At 49.3% G+C, this 14088-nt stretch overlaps 1 long non-coding RNA gene across 2 annotated transcripts in view; it reads left to right on the top strand.

Moving 5' to 3' along the window:
* LOC147118339 (uncharacterized) overlaps nucleotides 1-13578 on the top strand; it is a 31344-nt gene extending 17766 nt beyond the window's left edge. Inside the window, exons 2-3 of one of the 2 annotated variants that reach the window (XR_015077903.1) lie at nucleotides 4405-4532; nucleotides 12890-13578. This is a non-coding gene — a long non-coding RNA (uncharacterized LOC147118339). The remainder of the gene's footprint in view (nucleotides 1-4404; nucleotides 4533-12889) is intronic. The other variant, XR_015077902.1, reaches the window with a different exon arrangement.
* Nucleotides 13579-14088: the final 510 nt, after the last annotated feature.

Genomic DNA, 14088 nt, shown 5'->3' on the forward strand with positions numbered 1-14088 from the left:
CCCCTCACATTGCCCCCCTCACACTGCCCCCCTCACACTGCCCCCCTCACACTGCCCCCCTCACACTGCCCCCCTCACACTGCCCCCCTCACACTGCCCCCTCACACTGCCCCCCTCACACTGCCCCCCTCACACTGCCCCCCCCCACACTGCCCCCCCTCACACTGCTCCCCTCACACTGCCCCCTCCCCCTCCCCCACACCCAACGACCCCTCACACTGCCCCCTCACACTGCCCCCCTCCCCCCTCACACTGCCCCCCTCACACTGCCCCCCTCACACTGCCCCCCTCACACTGCCCCCCTCACACTGCCCCCCTCACACTGCCCCCCTCACACTGCCCCCCTCACACTGCCCCCCTCACACTGCCCCCCTCACACTGCCCCCCCCTCACACTGCCCCCCCTCACACTGCCCCCCCTCACACTGCCCCCCCTCACACTGCCCCCCCTCACACTGCCCCCCCTCACACTGCCCCCCCTCACACTGCCCCCCCTCACACTGCCCCCCCTCACACTGCCCCCCCTCACACTGCCCCCCCTCACACTGCCCCCCCTCACACTGCCCCCCCTCACACTGCCCCCCCTCACACTGCCCCCCCTCACACTGCCCCCCCTCACACTGCCCCCCCTCACACTGCCCCCCTCACACTGCCCCCCTCACACTGCCCCCCTCACACTGCCCCCCTCACACTGCCCCCCTCACACTGCCCCCCTCACACTGCCCCCCTCACACTGCCCCCCTCACACTGCCCCCCTCACACTGCCCCCCTCACACTGCCCCCTCACACTGCCCCCTCACACTGCCCCCTCACACTGCCCCCTCACACTGCCCCCTCACACTGCCCCCTCACACTGCCCCCTCACACTGCCCCCTCACACTGCCCCCTCACACTGCCCCCTCACACTGCCCCCCTCACACTGCCCCCCCTCACACTGCCCCCCCTCACACTGCCCCCCCTCACACTGCCCCCCCTCACACTGCCCCCCCTCACACTGCCCCCCCTCACACTGCCCCCCCTCACACTGCCCCCCCTCACACTGCCCCCCCTCACACTGCCCCCCCTCACACTGCCCCCCCTCACACTGCCCCCCCTCACACTGCCCCCCCTCACACTGCCCCCCCTCACACTGCCCCCCTCACACTGCCCCCCCTCACACTGCCCCCCCTCACACTGCCCCCCCTCACACTGCCCCCCCTCACACTGCCCCCCCTCACACTGCCCCCCCTCACACTGCCCCCCCTCACACTGCCCCCCCTCACACTGCCCCCCTCACACTGCCCCCCTCACACTGCCCCCCTCACACTGCCCCCCTCACACTGCCCCCCTCACACTGCCCCCCTCACACTGCCCCCCTCACACTGCCCCCCTCACACTGCCCCCCTCACACTGCCCCCCTCACACTGCCCCCCTCACACTGCCCCCCCTCACACTGCCCCCCTCACACTGCCCCCCCTCACACTGCCCCCCCTCACACTGCCCCCCCTCACACTGCCCCCCCTCACACTGCCCCCCCTCACACTGCCCCCCCTCACACTGCCCCCCCTCACACTGCCCCCCCTCACACTGCCCCCCCTCACACTGCCCCCCCTCACACTGCCCCCCCTCACACTGCCCCCCCTCACACTGCCCCCCCTCACACTGCCCCCCCTCACACTGCCCCCCCTCACACTGCCCCCCCTCACACTGCCCCCCCTCACACTGCCCCCCCTCACACTGCCCCCCCTCACACTGCCCCCCCTCACACTGCCCCCCCTCACACTGCCCCCCCTCACACTGCCCCCCCTCACACTGCCCCCCCTCACATTGCCCCTCTCACTGTCCCTGCTTTCTCCCCATATCCCTTGATCCCTTTAGCCTTAAGAAATATATCCAACTCCTTCTTGAATATATTTCATGAATTGGCCTCCACTGCCTTCTGTGGTAGAGAATTCCACAGGTTCACCACTCTCTGGGTGAAGAAATTCCTCCTCATCTCTGTCCTAAATGGCTTACCCGTTAGCTTTAGACTGTGACCCCTGGTTCTGGACTCCCCCGCCATCGGGAACATCCTTCCTGCATCTAGTCTGTCTAGTCCTGTTAGAATTTTATAAGTTTCAATGAGATCCCCTCTCATTCTTCTAAACTCCAGCGAGTGCAAGCCCAATCGACACAATCTGTCTTCATACGTCATTCCTGCCATCCCAGGTATCAGTCTGGTGAATCTTCGCTGCACTCCCTCCATGGCAAGAACATCCTTCCTCAGATAAGACGACCAAAACTGCACACAATACTCAAGGTGCGGTCTCACCAAGGCCCTGTACAACTGCAGCAAGACATCCTTGTTCCTGTACTCGAATCCTCTCGCTGTGAAGGCTAACATAGCATTTGCCTTCTTAACCGCCTGCTGCACCTGCATGCTTACCTTCAGCGACTGATGCAGAAGAACACCAAGGTCTCGTTGCACTTCCCCCTTTCCCAATCTATTGCCGTTCAGATAATAATCTGCCTTCCTGTTTTTGCCACCAAAGTGGATAACCTCGCATTTATCCACATTATACTGCATCTGCCATGCATCTACCCAATCACCCAACCTGTCCAAATCGTACTGGAGTTTCTCGGCATCCTCCTCACAGCACACACGCCCACCCAGCTTTGTGTCATCTGCAAACTTGGAGATATTACATCTAGTTCCCTTGTCCAGATCATTAATATATATTGTGAATAGCTGGGGTCCAAGGACCGATCTCTGCGGTACCCCACTAGTCACTGCCTGCCACTCGGAAAAAGAGCCATTTATTCCAACTCTGCTTCCTGTCTGCCAACCAGAAATTCTTTCCAATGTCGGAAGGGTCGAGAACCAGATGGCACAGATTTAAGGTGATTGGCAAAAGAACCAGAGGCGACATGAGGAAAAAGTTTTTTACGCAGCGAGTGGTTGGGATTTGGAACGCTCTGCCTGATGAGGTGGTGGATACAGAGTCAATAGTAGCCTTTAATAGGGAATTGCAGGGATATGGGGAAAGAGCGGGGGAGTGGGACTGACTGGATTGCTCTTCGATAGAGCCGGCCCAGACTCGATGGGCTGAATGGCCTCCTTCTGTGCTGTGCTGCACTATTCTATGATGAGATATTAGGACAGGTGACAAAAAGCTTGGTGAAGAGGTTGGTTTTAAGTAACACACAAACACCTTAAGGGAGATTGAGAGCTAAATACAGAACAATGGACATGAAAGACATCATAGACACATACAAGGACGAGATAGATGAAAGATTGAGACAGAGAGAAAGACAAAGTCAGGAAGATATACAAAGAGAGGAGAAAATGAGAGGCAGAATGAATGATGGATAGAGAGAGAGCGAGAGGTTGAAGGAGAGAGCGCGAGAGAGTGAGAGATGAAGAGCGAGTGAGAGATGGAGAGAGAGTGAAAGTGAAAGATGGAGAGAGAGTGAGAGATGGGGAGAGAGTGAGAGACAGAGAGGAGAGATAGAGATAGAGAGGAGAGAGAGGGGGAGAGAGAGGGAGACCAAGAGAGAAGGAGAGAGAGAGAGAGAGACAGAGAGAGGGAGGGAGAGAGACAAAGAGAAAGAGGACAGGAGAGTTAGGGGAGGGGAAGAATCTGTACATGGGATCAGGGTGGGGGGAAGCTCTGCACTCCCTCCCTCGCTCCCTCCCTCCGCCAACAGCCCATCCCTGGAGAAGGGGGAGGGGTGGATTCCTCACAAAGGGTCTCGAGAGCGTCCCGACTCTCAGATCTTCTTGAGATCCCATCTAGCCCTTCCTGGCTGGACAGCTACCTGTCGATACCGTGCATTTCTTCCAGGGTGGGGGCGGGAAGCGTTTCCTCGGCCGGTTCGGCCATTAGGGCTCGGGGAATACAGCTCGCAGAGGAGAAAGTCCGGGAGCGCACAGAGGGGAATTCGGGAATTCCAACCTCCAGGGGGAGCAGTGTCCGCTGTGGCTCAGTGGGTGGCACTCTCTTGCCTCAGAGTCAGAAGGTTTGTGGGTTCAAGACCCATTCCAAGGGACTTGAGCACATAAAGCTAGGCTGACACTCCAATGCAGTGCTGAGCGAGCGCTGCACTGTCGGAGGTGCCGTCTTTCGGATGAGACGTTAAACCGAGGCCCCGTCAGCCCTCTCAGGTGGACGTAAAAGATCCCATGGCACTATTTCGAAGAGGAGCAGGGGGAGTTATCCCCAGTGTCCTGGGGCCAATATTTATCCCTCAATCAACATCACAAAAACAGATGATCTGGTCATTATCATCTGTTGCTGTTTGTGGGAGCTTGCTGTGCACAAATTGGCTGCACATGACAACAGTGACTCCACTTCCAAAAGTACTTCATTGGCTGTAAAGCGCTTCGAGACGTCCGGTGGTCGTGAAAGGCGCTATATAAATGCAAATCTTTCTTTTCTTTTAACAGAGAGAGTAATTTTTCAGCTCGAAGGAACGTCGGAAAGAAGAGAGAAACGGAGACTGCGAATCGTGACATGCTTGTGATGTCTTTGAGGGCGCGCAGGTACGGAGCGAGGGAAGCTGAGCACGTAAGAGGTAACTGCCTTTAATTCCACTGCGGTTAAAGGGATGTGGGAGAGTAAGCCATGAGAAGGACACAAAGAGCCTGCAAACAAATATGGAACGGTTAAGTGAGTGGGCAGGAAGGTGGCAGATGGAGTAGAATGTGGGGAAAGTTATTCACTTTGGTAGGAAGAATAGAATAACAGAATATCTTTGAAATGGTGAGCAACTATTAAATGTTGGTGTTCGGAGAGATTTGGGTGTCCTCGTACAGGAAACACAGAAAGCTAGCAAGCAGGTATAGCAAACAATGAGGAAGGCAAATGGCATGTTGGCCTTGATTGCAAGTGGGTTGGAGTATAAGAGTGAGGAAGTCTTACTACAATTGTACAGGGCCTTGGTGAGACCACACCTGGAGTACTGTGCAAAGTTTTGGTCTCCTTATCTAAGGAAGGATCTCCTCTTAGGTAGTCTTCTTAGGCAGTCCCTCGGAACTGAAAATGAGTTCTCAGGTGACTGATGAGTCCAATGCGGGACCTACAGTCTCTGTCACAGGTGGGGCAGACGGTGGTTGAAGGGGCGGGTGGGTGGGGTGCTTGGGTTGACATGCGCTCCTTGCGCTGTTTGCGCTTGGCTTCTGCTTGCTCCCGGCGAAGAGACTCGAGGTGTTCGGCGCCTTCCCAGATGCTTCTCCTCCATTTTGTGCGGTCTTGGGCCAGGGATTCCCAGGTGTCGGTGGGGATGTTCCACTTTTTCAAGGAGGCTTTGAGGGTGTCCTTGAAGTGTTTCCTCTGCCCACCTGGGGCTCTCTTGCCGTGCCGGAGCTCCGAGTAGAGCACTTGTTTTGGGAGTCTCGTGGCATGCGGACAATGTGACCCGTCCATCGGAGCTGATTGAGCGTGGTCAAAGCTTCGATGCTGGGGATGTTGGTCTGAGCAAGAACACTGACGTTGGTGCGCCTATCCTGCCAATGGATTTGCAGGATCTTGCGGAGGCAGCGTTGGTGGTACCTCTCCAGTGCTTTGAGGTGCCTGCTGTACATGGTCCATGTCTCTGAGGCATACAGCAGGGCAGGTATTGTTAAATCCGTGAATCTTAAGGTATGGTGTTCTTCAATAAATAGACGGAGACTGCAGATTAACAATCAACAGGTGTTTACTGGATGAGGGTAGCCTACAAAACTAACAGTACAGATCCCTACACAGGGTTTATATACAGGTGTGGTCACTGCCGGTACTACAGTATACAGGGGCTGTAAAAGTAGTTCTCTCTTAAAGGTACATACACTACAATTCCTCCCCTTTTAGATTAACAGTACCATAACATTCAAATAACAGTTAACACTTTTAACATGCACATTAACTGAAATAGTCCATTTATAGATTTAGTATTTGGGGCGGCTTCCTGATCCTTTCTGGATAGCGCCATTCCTGAGTGTCTTGTTCTTGGTGCGGAGGCGATTCTGTCCCCCTGTCGTCGGTTAGTTCATCAGCTTCCGATGCTACTGTTTCTGGGGTAGATGCTACTGGTATGTCGGGTTCATCACCAGGTACGCGAGACATGGGGTTGACTCGTTCCTGTGACGCTAGGATCTGGTCAACATGGCGTCTCACAATGTTCTCCCCAACATCCACTGTGTACATTAGTGGCCCCTGCCGTGTGCATATCGTCCCTGGTTGCCATTTCTCTGTTCGGTAGTCGTGGGCCAAGACTGGTTGTCCTACATTGAAGCTCCTTGTCGGCTTCTCATTGATGTGCTGGAATTGCTTATTCTCAACATTTCTTCGTACATTTTGTAGTGTCCGTGTGTTGATAAAGACACTGAAGACAGGAGTTGGTTCATAGGTGTTTACTAAGCAAAGTCTGGGGGGGGGGGGTTCTAACGGATATACACAATATACAGGCTTATATAGCCCAAGTGGCAATTACCGGCATTACAGCACACCTGGGGCTCTTAAAGGCACATACACTACAATTCCTCCCCTTTTAGCTAACCAGTACATCATATTTTAAGTAATTATTAATTACATGTTGTAAGAAAAATAATATACACATTGCTGTAGTTAATTAATTATAAGTTAGTCTCTCAGGAGGCTTCCTGACTCGGTCCGGATAACGCCTCGGGGGTGTAGTAGTTTCTGGTGGTGTAGTAGGTTCTTTTGGCAAGGCTGATTCGGCTTGAATGCCAGTGTCGGGTTCATCGGGTTCCAGTATCACCGGATCGGAGGTAGATATGGGTATCTCTACTTCATCGTTAGACGTATAGAGTTGTGGTGTAGGTTGTCCCTTTTCAGATGACTTTATGATTTGGTCAGCATGGCACCGTATTATGCTTTCTCCGATGTCCACGGTATACATCAGTGGTCCTAGTCGTGTGCAGATAGTTCCAGGCTGCCATTTCTCGGTACGGTAGTCCCGGGCCAAAACTTGTTGACCTATCTGGAAGGTTCTAGTTGGCCTTTCATTCATGCCTTGAAACTGCCGGTTCTCCATGCCCCTTCTGATGTTGGGCTTGACCAAATCCAGCCGGCATCTTAGGTTTCTATTGAAGAACATCATGGCGGGAGTTTGGTTGGTAACCATATGTGTTGCATTCCTGTATGCAAATAAGAAGTTATCCACCTTGTGCTGAAGTTTTATGTCTTCTTTACCCATGGCCTTTATGGCCTTCTTGAAGGTCTGGACAAACCTTTCAGCCAATCCATTGGTGGCGGGATGGTATGGGGCGGACGTGTAGTGCTTAACCCCATTGTTTTTTAAGAACTTTCTGAATTCTTCGGACACAAATTGCGGTCCATTATCAGAACATATCTGTTCCGGCAGCCCATTCCTGGCAAATATGGTCCTTAATACTGTGATGGTTTCTCTTGAAGAACTTGAATCGTTCTGCTATCAGCAGCGGTGTTGGGTTTAAGTGCTCCTGCAGGGTATCAACAATTTCTTTGAAATTCTTGTCCTTGTCTTTAAAATTCTTGTCTTGTCACAGAATCACAGAAACCCCACAGTGCAGACAGAGGCCACCTCGGCCCATCGAGCCCATTGGTTTGGCTGGAGTGATTAAATTTCGCAACAGCCCATATGCCTTTGCGCCCATTAGGTTCAGCAGTACTGAAGCTTTTTTTTCATCTTCTATTCCATTTGCAGTGCAATATACCTCTACTCTTTCCACGTATGTGGTCCAATCTTCTATTTCGCTATCAAAAGCATCAATATTGCCAGACTTAGGCATTTCAGAAAAGATATGGCACTTCCCGCGCTTTTCTTTCTTTTCTGCAGCAAAGATATGGTGCTTCCCGCGCTTTCCCGCCGCTGCTGCCGATGACAACGCTGTTTCCCGCGGTTTCCGTTCTTTTTTTTCCTTTTTTTATTTACAGTTGGAGACTCGTTCCCGCCGGACTTTCTCTCCAGGTCTAAACGCTGACCTGCTTGCCGCGCCGGCCGTCTCCCGAGTGCTCCCTCCCAGTCCGTTATTGCTTGCCTCCGATTTTGCTGCCTGTCTCAGCTGTAGAGCCAGCCGCTGGAGCCCCAGCCTGACGCCCAGGAAGGATTAGCGCAGTACCTGCCACCAGCTTGGCCAGCTGGTGAAACCACAGCTTCTCTCACTTTCTTGAGTCTTCTGGACGCCCGAGGAATCGATGTCCTTGAGGTGCTGCCGAATTGCAGGTAAGTCCGTTTCCACTTCGTCGCCACTGTAGTGTCCGTGTGTTGATAAAGACACTGAAGACAGGAGTTGGTTCATAGGTGTTTACTAAGCAAAGTCTGGGGGGGGGGTTCTAACGGATATACACAATATACAGGCTTATATAGCCCGAGTGGCAATTACCGGCGTTACAACACACCTGGGGCTCTTAAAGGCACATACACTACACATTTGGTCTGAGCAAATCCAGACGAGATCTCAACCTTCGGTTAAAGAACATCATGGCCGGGGTCTGGTTGGTAACTGCATGTGTCGCATTTCTGTAGGCTAACAGGAAATTGTCCACCTTATTCTGCAGTGGAATGTCGTCATCGCACATGGCCCTTACTGCCTTTTTAAAGGTTTGTACGAACCTCTCAGCCAATCCATTTGTGGCTGGATGATACGGGGCGGATGTGTAATGCCTTACCCCATTCCTTCTCATAAATTTCCGAAACTCTTCGGACACAAACTGTGGTCCGTTATCGGAGCAAATCTGCTCTGGCAAGCCGTTCCTGGCAAATATGGTCCGTAGGACTGCAATCGTTTTCTCCGTAGTGGTGGAGGACATTTTGATCACCTCAGGCCATTTCGAGTGCGCATCCACTGCTATTAAGAACATTGAGTCCATGAATGGACCAGCAAAATCAATATGCACCCTTTGCCATGGAGAGGAGGGCCACTCCCATGGGTGTAGAGGGGCATGTGGTGGTGCATTTTGGACCTTCTGACATCCTGAGCAGCTCTTTGTTAGGTCCTCGATTTGTTGATCGATCCCCGGCCACCACACATAAGCCCTAGCAAGGCTTTTCATTTTCACCCCTCCCAGATGGCCTTCGTGAAGCTCATTGAGCACTCTCTCCCTTAACTTGGGTGGAATTACCACTCGGGATCCACACATCACTGTCCCCTGGCATACTGACAGCTGTTCTCTTCTGGATGAGAATGCTGGCAACAGTGAGTCGCCATGTGTTGGCCATCCCTTCACCGTCAAATCATATACCTGTGGTGATTATTCTTGTTCATAAGAAGTATTGTGATTGGTTGTTTGTTTCCTGCCTTGAGATATATGCTGTAAACTCATTGGTAGTTGATGTCATGTGATTTGTGGTGGCCATCTTAAATTCAGTTCTCTACAGCCTTGGTTGGGACTGGGTGTTGAAGATGTGCTGCTGGGTTTTTAAGGTTAATAAAGCCTAAATTTAGAAAGGCAAATCTACTCTTTATTTCAATTTATTAACCTTTTGTTAGAATGGAGCGATATCTTCAACCGGAACGATTTAATGCTGACCCTAATTCTGCAGGAGTGGATGATAAATGGAAACACTGGTATCGTACATTTGAATACTTTTTGGGTGTGTTGGATCAAGAGTCTCTAAATAAGTTGAATATACTGATCAACTACATTGCTCCGGATGTGTATAAGTATATCTTGGACTGTGAAACTTACGAATTGGCTATTTCTACATTGGAAAAGATTTTTGTTAAACCAAAGAATGAGGTATTTGCACGTCATCTTCAATCTGCCCGTAGGCAGCAGGTGGGAGAATCTTTGGATGCTTATTTACAAGCACTTCGGCGCCTTGGTGCTAACTGTAATTATAAGGCCGCGTCGGCAGAAGAATATAAGGAAGAATCGGTACGGGATGCTTTTATTAATGGATTACTGTCTAGATCAATTCGTCAGCGGTTATTAGAAAATAAGACTTTGGATCTCAAGAGTGCTTTTGAGCAAACCTCTACATTGGATTTGGCTCAGAGAAGTTCGGATTCTTACGCTCTTTTTAATCGGCCTGCGACTGTGGTTTCGGCAGTTCCGGATGAAAAGGAATTATGTGGACTTAATAGGAGTGGTTTACCAGATTCTGAAACAGTTTCTACTTCGGCTGCTGTTGCCTCTAGGATTCAGAAGTGTTATTTTTGTGGGAACGCCCGGCACCCTCGTCTGAAGTGTCCTGCTCGGGAGGCTGTGTGTAGTAAATGCGGCAAAAGAGGTCATTATGCACGTGTTTGTAAATCAGTTGCCTCCTCTGTGACTATTCAGCCTTTAGATAGGGCGTTTATTGCATCAGTTTCTGCTGCCTTTGCTCATGGCCTAAACAAAGCTATAGTTATGGCCCAAGTTAATGGGTTAGAAGTGAAGGCCCTTATAGATACAGGCAGTACTGAGAGCTTTATAAGTCTTCAGTTTGTGAAGGAGAAGCGTTTGAAAATTTCGCCTGTTACTTATCAGGTGTGTATGGCTCAGACGACTCTCACCTCACAAGTAGCTGGTTGTTGCCTTGTGAAATTAATTCTTCTAGGTAATACGTATACTGATATACGCCTATCTGTTTTGCCTAATCTCTGCGGATATTTTGATTGGTCATGATGTGCTTCAATTACACGAGTCTCTCAGTCTTTCTTTTGGAGGAACTAAGCCACCTTTATCTATTTGTGGATTAACTTCTTTATCCATTTCTCCATTATCACTTTTTTCCAATTTGATGCCGGATTGTAAGCCAATTGCTACCAAGTCAAGAAGGTATAGCAGTCAGGATAAAGAATTTATTAATTCTGAAGTTCAATGTCTTTTATTGGAAGGAATCATTGAACCTAGTTGTTCGCCCTGGTGGGCACAAGTAGTTGTCACCACTAATGAGAGACATAAGAAACGAATGGTGATAGACTACTCTCAAACTATTAATAGGTATACTCAATTAGATGCGTACCCTTTGCCTAAGATTGATGAGCTTATCAACAAAGTATCTCAGTATAAGGTTTTTAGCACTATTGACCTAAAGAGTGCTTATCATCAGATTCCTATCGTTAAGAGGGATCAACCATATACGGCCTTTGAGGCTGGCGGAAAACTGTATCAGTTTTGCCGAGTACCATTTGGTGTTACTAATGGTGTTGCCTGTTTTCAACGGGCAATGGATGCTTTTATAAGTGATAACTCTCTCTCTGACACCTTTTCATATTTAGATGACATCACGGTGTGTGGCAAATCAAGGGTGGAGCATGATTCTAATTTAGAAAGATTCCTTCAAGCTGCGGAAAAAGTTGGTTTAACTTTCAATAAAGAGAAGTGTATCTTTTCGACCACTGAGGTAAATCTACTGGGGTATATTATCTCGGGAAACAAGATTAAACCAGATCCAGAACGCCTGCGACCATTGATTGATTTACCTTGTCCTACTAATTCTACGGCTCTGCAACGAGTTGTTGGGCTGTTTTCTTATTATTCTAATTGGATTGCAAACTTTTCGCAGAAGATCCAGCCCCTTATTCGGGTTACGACATATCCTCTATCATGGGAGGCCAGGACGTGTTTTGATAATTTCAAAAAGGATATCCTTGGAGCAGTTGTGCATTCTATTGATGAGCAGGTTCCTTTTGTGATTGAGACGGACGCTTCCGATTTTGCAATTGGGGCTACTCTGAACCAAAATGGAAGACCTGTGGCCTTTTTCTCACGTACTTTGAACAATAGTGAGAAAAGACACTCCTCGATAGAGAAAGAGGCGTATGCAATAGTAGAAGCACTGCGTAAATGGAGACATTATTTATTGGGGCGACATTTTACGTTGGTAACTGATCAAAAATCTGTGTCCTTTATGTTTGATGTCAAACATTTTGGAAAGATCAAGAATGATAAAATAATGAGGTGGAGGATTGAGTTGGCATGCTACCATTTTGATATAGTTTACCATCCAGGGAAGGATAATGTTGCTGCTGATGCGCTGTCGAGGGCTTATTGTTCTGTGATTCACGGAGGTACACTTATTAATCTTCATAATGCTTTGTGCCATCCTGGTGTTACGAGGATGATACACTTCATACGCAGCAAGAATTTGCCCTTTTCAGTTGAAGACGTCAAGCAGATGACTTCATCATGTTCTATCTGTGCTCGGTGTAAACCGAATTTCTTTAAGCCTCAACGAGCTCATCTTATAAAGGCTACTTCTCCTTTTGAGCGTTGATTTTAAGGGGCCTCTTCCTTCAACGACTCAGAATCGATATATATTTACTGTTGTGGATGAGTTTTCAAGGTTCCCTTTTGCTTTTCCTTGCGCAGATGTATCAGCTGCTACAGTTATCAAATGTCTGACTCAACTTTTTGTCATCTTTGGGATGCCTGCGTATATCCATTCGGATCAGGGAAGTTCTTTTATGTCTTCCCAGTTGAAGGAATACCTCCAGAGTCGGGGAATCTCTACTAGTAGAACTACCCCGTATAATCCCCAGGGTAATGGACAGTGCGAACGATATAATGGGGTGATCTGGAAGGCAGTTATGTTGGCTTTGACATCCCGGAACCTTAAGAATACACAGTGGGAAATGGTATTGCCTGATGCCCTGCATTCCATTAGATCATTGCTTTCAATGGCTACTAATGTGACCCCCCATGAAAGGCTCTTTAACTATCCGCGGAGATCTACTACGGGATATTCGGTACCTTCATGGCTTACTATGCAGGGACCGGTGCTGCTTCGACGCCATGTTAGATTGTCAAAATATGGTCCTTTAGTGGAGGAGGTGGAGCTGTTGGAGGCAAATTCCCAATATGCTCATATTCGATTCCAAGATGGGAAAGAAAGTACTGTTTCAATTAAAGACTTGGCTCCTTGTGGTGGCCAGCCCTCTTCTGAGGATATTAACAATAGTCATGATTCAGATAATGTGGATGTCGTCACAGATACTATGAATATTTCCAATCCTATTGCAGATAATTATAATTCTATTAGTCAGCCCTCGATGGATGTTCATGACCGTCCCAGTTTACCTCCTGATGGGATTTCCAATCCGGAAACCGTTGATAATCGGGATATGGATAGCCTTCCTGCAGAAGATACTTCCGTGTCTCCTGGTGTGGGAGGGCAAGGAATTTCACCAAGGTTAAGAAGGTCAACACGAACAAGATATCCGGTCGACCGATTGAAAATGGACTTTTAAAATAATTTGATAGTAATGTTTTAAAATTGTTGAAACATTATATTTGTATTGTTTTAGTTATAAATAATTAATTGTAAATTGTAAAGGCTACCTAGGTTGGAGTATGTTTTAAAAGGAGGGGTGAATGTGGTGATTATTCTTGTTCATAAGAAGTATTGTGATTGGTTGTTTGTTTCCTGCCTTGAGATATATGCTGTAAACTCATTGGTAGTTGATGTCATGTGATTTGTGGTGGCCATCTTAAATTCAGTTCTCTACAGCCTTGGTTGGGACTGGGTGTTGAAGATGTGCTGCTGGGTTTTTAAGGTTAATAAAGCCTAGATTTTTAGAAAGGCAAATCTACTCTTTATTTCAATACCCGAGACAGTGTCGGATCATTTCGGATCTCCTTCTCTATATCTGCGTTAGTTACTGGCAAGCGTTCGATTATAGTTGAATAAAATATTTCGACAGGGTCCACTGCTGGTACTTCCTCCGCAGTAGGCAGTGGCAGGTGTGATAGCCCATCAGCGTTTCCATGCTGTTTCGTGCCCTTATACTCTATTTCATATTGGTTCGCCCCTAGAAAAAGGGACCATCTTTGTAGCCGTTGCGCAGTCATCACCGGAACGCCCTTCTTTGGAATAAAGATGGAGACAAGTGGTTGGTGGTCAGTCAGCAAGGTGAACTTCTGCCCGTGCAGATAGTGGTTGAACTTTTTCACTGCCCACACTAGGCTGAGGGCCTCCCTGTCAATCTGGGCGTAGTTGCGCTCGGCTGAGGTTAGTGACCGAGACGCAAAGGCTACTGGCCTCTCCAACCCATCTGGGAATTTGTGCGACAGCACCGCTCCAATACCATAGGGTGATGCATCACACGCCAACCGAATTGGTAGTGCTGGATTGAAATGAGCCAACACCTCTTTTGATGTGATCAATTCTTTGCACTTCTGGAAAGCTCGTTTACATTCGTCATTCCACTTCCATGGTACCC

Source organism: Somniosus microcephalus, chromosome 4, assembly GCF_052327205.1.
Source record: "Somniosus microcephalus isolate GS21.2 chromosome 4, FLI_Smic_1.0, whole genome shotgun sequence".
NCBI classification, from domain to species: Eukaryota; Metazoa; Chordata; class Chondrichthyes; order Squaliformes; family Somniosidae; genus Somniosus; species Somniosus microcephalus.